Genomic DNA, 9981 nt, shown 5'->3' with positions numbered 1-9981 from the left:
TCTTGCTTCTGTGCCCGTATTCTCCTGACATGGATCTAAATTTAACGCTCTTCTTTCTCCCAAACAATATCAGAAGACGAACAGTTTAAATATTTAATGCTCAAATGAGTACTGTGACAAGGGCCAAGTTAAGAAAGACTTCACAATACATCAAATACACAGTAGAAGTTTCCTCACACGAGAGCTGTACTTTCAGGCTGTTGGTACAAAGAACTCCCAGAACAATTGGCATTAAGCGCACCTGAAGGACTCGCAGAAATCGTGGTTTCCAACCACGCTTGGATTTCTTGACTCCGTGTATTTTTCTAGGGAATGGGGAGACGTTTGCCGACAACACTTGCCACCTTCGTTGCTAATCCCAGGTGCTGACAGTAGCCCGCGGGCTGTCAGGTGCTCACAGCCAACAGCAGGCGTATGGGTGTGCTAAATCTATAGGTATGGAGTAATAAATAAGTAAGTACCATGTTCATCGTGCAGAAGGCAGCTACAAACACATTTAATGTAAATACACGGGATGCAATGCTAAAAAGTCTCTTTAAATCCACAGAGGGGTACAAAGATTTTGAAGATTTGAGTCCATTCACCAAACCGAGGAACAATTGCTCCTGTGGCAAGTAACTACTATTAAAGTACAGGCTCTTGTTACGAAGTTTGCTACAAATTGGAGGCTTAGCTTTAATCTTTGCACCCCCGTAGGCCTGAACGCGCACCCCACGTTTGAACTGCTCCTTTGGAAAGTACCTGGAAGTGACAGCCAGGGTTGTGACAAATCCTAGAGACTGTTCCAAACCTTGACCCCCTCGCTGTGCCAAGCGGGGCGGTCGTGCCAGGCAACTACGGATGCCCAGCTGCCCACCCACGAAAGCTTTAAGCGCGTGAGTCGGTAATAAAGCGGTCCCTGGAGCAAGGCGGGTTTCAGGGCAGTGGGATGGGACCGCTCGGGCAAACGGCACTGGGGGAGCAGATGAAGCCAGAGGTGGGATTTGACGTGAGATGGTGCTTGGAAAACTTGTGAGGAGCCCATGTGTGGGTTCACGCAGAGCAGAATTTATGATTGCGAGCATCAGGCTGTGGGACCCCCCCTGGCGCTGGTGGAACCCCACCACGAGGATGCTGAGGGTGGCACAGAGGCCACCGACACCCACAGGAGTCCTCGGCCTCGACGGCGCTGAGCCGAGCCCCTCGGTGCACGAGGGAGAGGGGCGAAAGGAGCCGCTTCTTAGTGAAAGCGGGGGTACCGACAGCCAGGCGGCCACGCGATCCGACAGGACAAAACGTTAGACGAGCAGTATCAGAACTTCATTCTTTCGGAGGAGAAATTACTCCAGAGACTTTAAGTCCAGTGATACGTAACTTAAATTAAAAAAGCCACAGTGATATTAGCAAGCGTCCACAGCACAAGACAAACATTCTCCAGGGGCAAAATGCTCCCCCCAGCCCTAGCGCTGCGGGTGCTAAAAATCTATGAAAAGAAATGGGAGGGAAGAGGGAACTAAATAAAGTGAAAGACTAAAAGAATCAGAGGCTCTAAAGAAACCAACCCAACATGAAAAATGTCAATAAACTGAAACACGTTTTCCAAACTGAAGGTCTAACTTAAGCTGTAGAATAGAGGGTGAACTTCAGCAGATTACACCATAGGGGAAACGAAGAGAACTAACAGTATGACAAGGAAAGACTAAATTAAAAAAACACCCAAAACATAAAAATACACCGCTGAGTTACAAACAAGCCTGCTGCAGCCTGGGAGGATCTGTGACAGCACTGAAGGGACAATGAAAACGGGGCTGAAGTTAAGGTCAGTCGCTGGCCTCGGCGTGGGCTGAGCGGCGTCAGGAGGTTCAGCTCAACAGGGCAGCGGCTCCTTCGGAATTTACGCTGTAGAAATCAGAAATTAAACAAGACGGGGCCGCTGCGAAGAAGCAGGGTGCCTGCCTTTACCACCTCGGCTGGCAAGATCCTCAGGGCAGGCTTACTGCTTTCAAACAACAACAATGCGGTGCAAACACGGCAGTATCAAGTGGGACAGCGTTTGAACAATCGATAAATCAAGAGCATTTTGTCACCAAGGTCTGGTGTAGTTAACCATGATCTATGGCTGGTCCTGGGATTGACGGGTGAGAGCTTTACCATACAGCGAAGTAAACCGATTGGAAACAGCCCCCCTTGTTTCGCGCCTTGGTTGGCATCGCCTCCATCCCGCAGCACACCGACGTCTGCCGCACCCCGACGTTACACAGCTCGGGTACCGCTAAAGCCCTGAAGCGCCAACAGAAGAAGTTAAAGCTCAAGCATCCCCTCCTTGTGCCCCCGTCCCCTGCCCGAGGCACCAGTTCCCCCCAGCAGAGCGCGGGGCGGTGCCCCCACCCCCGGCTCTAAACCCCCCTTTCTGTTGCGGCAGGGCAGGGGGGCAGTGGGCCGACCTCGGAGCTCCCAGCTTTACCGAAGCAGCTTTAATACAAAACCGCTTTCCAATGTAAGATAACAAAATAAATGCAAACCACGTTCAATAAAACGCACAGCATCCTTGCATGGTCTTGTGCTTCTCCTACCCCCGTAACTCATGGGATGCTTTTACATGCACTCCTAGTAATTATATTTTAAGTGTCTATCATATTCAGCAACTTCTTGCTCAAACCAGCTGTTCTGATCAGCGTGACAGAATACACAGTTGATTTGCTTACGTAGTTTATAGCCAGGCTACGGCACGGGTGAGTGTTTCAGTTCCCAGCCCTAATGCTGCGCAGAGGACATCAGCTACTATGCATACAGTCAAACTTCAAAAACTACAGCCATGCTTATTATTTAAATAACAGTAATAAAAAAATCTCCCATAAAGATTAGCATGGTTACAAGGACATCAGAAATCTTGAAATGAAGCAAACTCTGTTTTAAAGAAAGATGTTAAGTGTTCATGCAGGAATTTCGGTGGTTATTTCCACTATAAGACTTTGTTTGCTAAAAGGAAAAAAGATAAAAGAAGAAAAAGATACTTACCAGTGACGCACTAAAACGTCTTCCTTTAGAAGGGCTTCAAATTTCCACCTACCGAAAGACCAAACAGGAATTTCTTTATACTTTCTTAAGGCTGTACTGAGAAACACCAAGTCCTACCTCAGCATCCGCACGTATCACAAATTCTGTCACCGTACCGTAACACACCGCCCGCGTTCACATCGTTATCCCTTCCCGACCCACCGACCTCCCAGCAGCCCGGCGGCTGTCGCCCAGAGCAGATGATTCGGCTGTGCCGAGACAGACGCGGCAGAAGCAAGACTTGACCCAGGGATGGGCGAGGCTCACCTCCCCAGCGCTCCCCGCACCCCCATCTCCCAGCCCTGCCGGGACACCCGCAAACAAAACTGCCCACCCGTGACACATCAGAAGTGGGGGCATTGCTGGAGGATCCGCAGCTGGTACACGGCCGTGCAGGGAGGGAGGGAGGGAATACAAAGGGAGATGCAAGGAAAATGGTGTAAGGTAGAAAAAGGTCGGAGGAAATCCATCCAGAGAGGTTTTGCAAAAAGAAGAGAGGGAAACAAGGTTCAGCAACGAAATTATCGCGCTGTTACGCTGAAGTTACCAGGTGAGTGAGTATCAAAACCAAGAGAAAGGCTTTGGGCCGTATTTTTGTGAGCCCAAATTCTAAAAGGTTTCAGGGAGTTGGGTGGCTGATAAATCGTTACATATTTCACGGTCTTTGTAGACGTTAAATTAAAAATTGGCTTTTTTTGTCCTGTGGCATTAACAAATTCTCAGAAATGTGAGAACAGAACACGCTCGTGGGAGTCGCTTTATGTTTTTGCTGTCTTCATCAAAAGCTTTCTTCTCCCAGTTTGTAGCAACTCCCCAACTGGTAACAATCTATTGGGATACATCCAGAATTTATCTTGAATTCTTATTTTCGCTAACACATTGATGTCCAGAGAATTCACACCCACGTCCACTCAGGTGGTTACACCAACTGAACAGAGCTACGATAAACTCAGGTGTTAGACCTGCTTCCATGGATGCCTTGTGTAAATTGTTTTTTATTTAACGTTAAGTACGACAAATTCCTAGTAATTTGCCATCGTTTCGTATTTTCATTTACATGTCTTCAAAGCCAGTGCCAAGAGCAAACATCACAAACCAGAGGTTTCCATTAGCTCTCCGTTACACCCACTCTCAATTCCTTTTACGTGATGGCCCTTGCTCTGGCAGAGCGAAGCGACCGGGTGATTGGCACGTCAGGGAAAATGGGGTGACAGCAGCTCCCCGGCAGCGGCTTTCCACATCTTGGGATGGGAAAGGCCGCCCATCCCTGGAATAACCCCTCGGTACCCAGGAGAGGCAAGTGCCATTTAGAGAAGCCTTCGGCCTCGGCAGGCGAAGCGACCCCCAGGACGATCCCGCGCAGCCAACTCTTCCCCAGCGACCTCAGCGCAATCGAGTCGGTCCTTACGTGCTCCGACAGATCCAAAGGCAACAGCGAACCTGGCTACTTGCCCCGAGTTGAGGGCACCCCAGCTTTGCTTCCCTGTCTTCATCACAGCGAGTCTCTTCCATCAACAACTTTGTTATATCGTACTTTAATAAATGCAACACAAGAGTCCTCCACTAGCCCGTTCTTCGGTTAAGTCCACATTTTATTTACGGTTTGCTGTTGGTACTTCAATCAGATTTATATATACATAATCTAAAACCTACATCAAAATCATGTTGACTGCTCTGAAGACCGAGAGACATGACACGATTGAAGTTTTCTCCCACAGCTCTAGGGTAAGTCTACATTCCCCCAGCAGGTTTTTGGTTCAGGTTGCAGAAGGGTTCAGAAAGCCAATGCCAGGTCTCTCTCAGCCTCGGAGCCGGAGGGTTACACAGTTCTCTTTCAGCATTTCAGGCTTACACACGACCACGGTAGCAATCAGAAACATTTCTTTCTAGATAAAACACCCGGGCTGACCTGCAGAATACTGGCTTTTCACATTCTGACATCTCTCCCTTTTTAAATCCTCACCGTATCACCATAGCTAGAAACCGATACACTCCCTGCGGCTGCATTACGGGACCAGTATTAATTGCGAAAGGATTTTACGCTACTTCACATGGGTAAGGAGGTAGCACGAGAGACTGAGCAGAAGTGTTTGTGAGTCCACATGGTGCCACCTGAAAAATGCCAGTGGCATCATTTTGACGCAAAAGTAGGTACCTACTCCTGGAGCCCCGTTTCAGATGATTTCATGCCTCCCTGTGCCCGCAGGTCTCTCTGCACCCATTCTGCCCTCACCCAGAAGAAACCCTCACGCTGCTAAAGCCCCTCACCGCCGCGTCAGCCAGCGGCCGCTCGGCAATGAACGTCAAGAGGTAGAAAGTATTAACAGAACAAGCTTGCGAAGCCTCTCGCTCAGCCCGCTCCCTGTCTTTATTTGCTCAGAGGATTCAACTTGGTGCAGTGAAGACAGACAACAGGAGATGCTCTGTATGCTACGTGATCGCCTTCCTGCTGGAAATCGGTGTTTCGGTGCCGGGGGAAGCCCGTGGGTCAGAAGAGCCCAGAGCCCGAGGGCTCATGCTCGGCATTTCCAGCTCCCGAGGGATTTCACATTGCATGGCCTCTCTCCCTTCAGTTCAAATATTTCCATTTCTATTTCACCTGTTCTTAATCGTTGCAGCAGGGCAGGCAGACAGAATTTGTGAGTACCATTAAATCTTGAAGACGTAGTCTTCATGTTTCTACGCTTTTGAATTTGCTTCCAGAAGACTTTCTAAGGACTCTAAAGCACCTACCAGATACTTAAATACAATCAAGTACATAAAGAAGTGTCCAAGTTTTCAATCAGCCTTCTTTTCCAAAGTACATTCCAGCAAGACCTACCATTTTTATTCACCTATAGAAACTGCTGAAGATAGAAAATGAAGCAAAAAAAACCTCCAACAACCAAACCCCAGTAAGTTACAAGCTCTTTGAAGTCAGGACTGCCATCAGTAGCACGAAGCTTTCAAATCCCACATAAAATCTGGGAAGAGATGACAAATCCCACCTGGTCAAGGCTGTGGCTGCTGCCAGCGCGGTGCAACGGCTCCGGCCGGGAGAGCCCGGCTGCCCGGCAAACATCGATCTCCGGCAGCAGCTACAGGAAACCAGCAGGTACAGGTGGGAAAGGAGGTTAAAAACATCATGGAAAGTGAAGGGATTTGATTCCAAGAAAATACAAAAATACCAAATAGAAAATGATCCGGCAATCCAAGTAAGAATCAATCATAAGAAATGATGGACAGGAATTTAGGAGCGATGGACGAGAACTGAGCACCATGTCAATAAATAAAGCTACAAAAAAGGCCAATACCTTTAAAAGCTACGGTCCACAGAGGTATCATTACAGAAAAGGAACGTAACTGCTCGCTTAATGGCTCAGGTGAAACCACACCTGGAGAGCGTTCATCCAGTCCTGGTCGTTGCATGAAAACAGCAACAGCACATCACGGCAATGAAAATGGAAACGCGGATCAGGGAACTGGCTGACGTGGGGAAACCAAACATTTAAAGGTTTTGCTCTGGTAAGGACTGAAGGGGACACAACCGCAAATGCCTCGGGAAGCTGCAAACTACGCAGCTGCCACTGCTTAGGGCAATACAAACCAAGTTACTGGAACAGCATGTAAATGAAGAATAAAAATTAACATTCTCAGGCATTTTAAATAGTACAGAGACAGAAGAGAATGATCTTACTTTCCTGGATGTTTCTCTACGGTTAGATTTTGGATGAATTCATAGACCCCGTCTTCCTTTTTTCTCCTATTTTCATTATTCAGGGTTAGCTCATTGTTAAAAACTAGAAGACATTCGCACGTTATTTTGACCACTGAAGAATGACACTGTCATTTCAGAACTGTGCTGATGTAATTAAGGCTATATTAAATCCTTCCAAGGAAACAGCCCATAGGTCAGTTTTATTATCAAAAAGTGGCTTTCAGGAATTCTAAAACTAAAAAATATGAGTAGGGTATTTAAAATGTGATTAAAAGTTAGCCCTTATTCAGAAGTGTTTTTCTCCTTCAGAAACTGGTTGTCCTGTGCTTGTTTTGACTTCATTGTCTGCAAATAAGCGTAAATAAAGCAAGTAAGGTAAGTCGTCTTTTGTGCCACCCGCTGACTTATCTGTGTTGATCCCTGCAACACGTCACCAACTTCAACTCTTACGGTGCTGAAATCAAGAGGACTCTTACAAATGCCATTGAAATCCATGGATCCATCACAGCTTGCATTGAAAAATCAGATTACAGGATGAGGACATCTGAATTTAAGCGCTGGACTGATGTCAACACACCTCTGTGAACAGCCTACCGTAACAGACGTTACAGGGGCAGGCTGAACACTTGCTCTTGTAAGAAAGGACACAAGAACGGGTATTTGACATTTTAAGATAGTTAGTCCAAGGGAAATTTTTTATACCTTAGAAATAAAAGGACATTTATAGTATGAACCTTAAGAAGTTACATAGTATAAAAAGTGACAGTGCTCAGATTGGGTTAAAACCCTTCTAGTGCAGTGGAGCGGTCTAGCCTGTAACGGAGGGCAAATCTCGGCGTAAACGGACGTATTAAGGTGACAATCCCCGAAGGGCAATAGAAGGAAGGAATAACGGACACCCCGGAACGGTATGGAGGGCATACATAGGGCGTGTTGCTTGTGCTGCTGCTGCACAGCGACCTTTACTGCGTTAGTGGAGACCGATTCTAGCTGCAAGCCAGAAAAGAAAATGCAGTGAGCTTTCAAGAGCTCCGTTTGCCGTCGTCCTCACGAGACCACTTGCAAGAGGAACAGAAATCACGCAGAAGGATGTAGCTGGGTTTCTTCCACCTTGCTTTCTGCTCTTTGTAGTACCACGGTGCAGCATGCAGTATTTACAAGACGGTTCCTACTCCTCCCCTAGAAAGCTGCTTTTGTCTTGCTCTAGACTAGATGGCAGGTTTAGACTTTATTCCCAAGACCTCATGGCTGTGAGAAAAGTGGTATCATGAACGTGATGGAGAGCACAGGAGGTAAGACGACAGGGAGCCAAAATTACTGTTGTCCAGAGTGCTGGGACATGGCCACAAACGGGCAACTCCCACACCTGCCTTCAGAAACGCGAGGGCAGCATCAGCATCTCACCCTCCCCAAAATTACGGGACGTGTCTTTCACCACAGGGGTGAATTTGCTTTCAACATGGATTTACAAGTGTGGACTAACAAGGTTTAACTAAGAGATTTAAACACTTAATCGTTTACTCTGCAAATTTCCTAACGTGCCACTTCTTCCTCTCATTTATATAGTTACTCTAACTTCCACTTGAAGTTAAATTCATTGCATTGAAACCCTCGCTGCAATGCCTAGTAACGGAAACACAAGCCAACAAAAACACTGAGCCACTTTGCCTTGACATAATTTATCAGCCTACTCATTTCTGGCAAAAGACTCGGAGGTAGACAAAATTTATTGAAACCAAGAATGATGTAAATTGCTACAGCAGCCAATTTTTGCCCGTTTAGCTTTGGCAGAATGGCTAATCTCTCCTGGAACTTAGGAAATATATAGAAAGTTTTGAAACCGTAAGTGCTTTTTCATGATACATACACTAAAACACACAAGCTAGGCACAACAAAGTGGCCGAGAAGGCATAATAGCAATTACCATAACACAGTTTTCTCATGTCATCTAAAGTAAAGTTTCACTCCAAAAAAACCAGGAAATGTCATTGGGGAATTTTCGTTTCTTTCAGGTTCAATTTCAGCAAGATACACTAGCTTTAAAAACAGAGAACTTAAATTTTCAGAGCTGGTAGTTAGGCAGGGAAAATAATCTGAACTATTCCAAGTCAAGCAGAGTCCTTTTCTGCTTGTGCATCGCCACAAATCCAGGTTCTGCCGGCAAATAAGCTCTGACTGACCCCTGTGCAATCTCACGGCCGTCAATGGGATAACGCAGGTGTAGGCGGCCAACTCTGCGACCAAAACTCAGTACGTTTACTGATACACAAACAGTAACTGAATTCCTTTTATATATGGCTGCGCTGATTTTAACACTAACAGTAGCAAGTGTTAAAAGCTTATTTTAGTCACTAAGAACCAAAATCCAAATGTACAAGAGGGAGAAATTCTGCGTAGTAAGGCGATGGATTTCCCCCTCGGTCAAACTACACATTAGCCACCATTATAACATCACCTGTGAATTTTCAGTTTCTATGTATTTGATGTTACATTGTTGGAAACATGAGTAATTGCTTTACTATTTATTGGCTCATTTTATGGAAGACCAGAGATTCCCTAGTAATTGTTCTAAACAGAAAAGAGGACTGAAATAACTGATGGGGGAATTAAATCTTTAGGCACTTTGAGGACTACTATTTTAAAATGTGCCTTCAACGAGGAGGTCCTGTGTATCGCCCAAAAACAGCCACTGCCAAAATGCTGTGACAGTAACATGCATACGAAACTTTTTGCTTGTACGCTATTTGTTAAGTACAATTCAAAATTGTTTTGCCCAGAGTGAAGAAAACATTGCAGCTTTTACTGTAGCTCTCTGTTTAAAAGCAGCACAAACAGTACAGGCTGTCCTTCCTTGAAGTCACAACGATGCACAATATTCTCAATTTGCCGCCTGAAAAACAACTGCCACTGGAGTCATTCTCCATTCAGGGACAGGGGTGTGTATGACTGAAGAGTCACAGCCTTGAAGTGTCACAGGTCTGACCTGTCTCTACAATCATTGCACTAGTAAAAGCAAACGCATTTGGCAAGGCTGAACCAGTACATTATATATTTTACCTATACAGTAAAAAATACATAATAATCACCTCTGAGATAGCTTAACAACTACTGGTCCAAATAAATATGAACTATTTCAACTTGAGTACTCAGGGTAGAATTTTTGAGTTAAAATCTCCAACAAGCATTCCCAAATATAAATGGGAACACTTTATTCAAATTGACTAAGCCCAGGTAAAATGGTATTACTA

Source organism: Cariama cristata, unplaced genomic scaffold, assembly GCF_000690535.1.
Source record: "Cariama cristata isolate BGI_N322 unplaced genomic scaffold, ASM69053v1 scaffold13335, whole genome shotgun sequence".
NCBI classification, from domain to species: domain Eukaryota; kingdom Metazoa; phylum Chordata; class Aves; order Cariamiformes; family Cariamidae; genus Cariama; species Cariama cristata.
Note: the sequence above shows the minus strand (reverse complement) of the source record.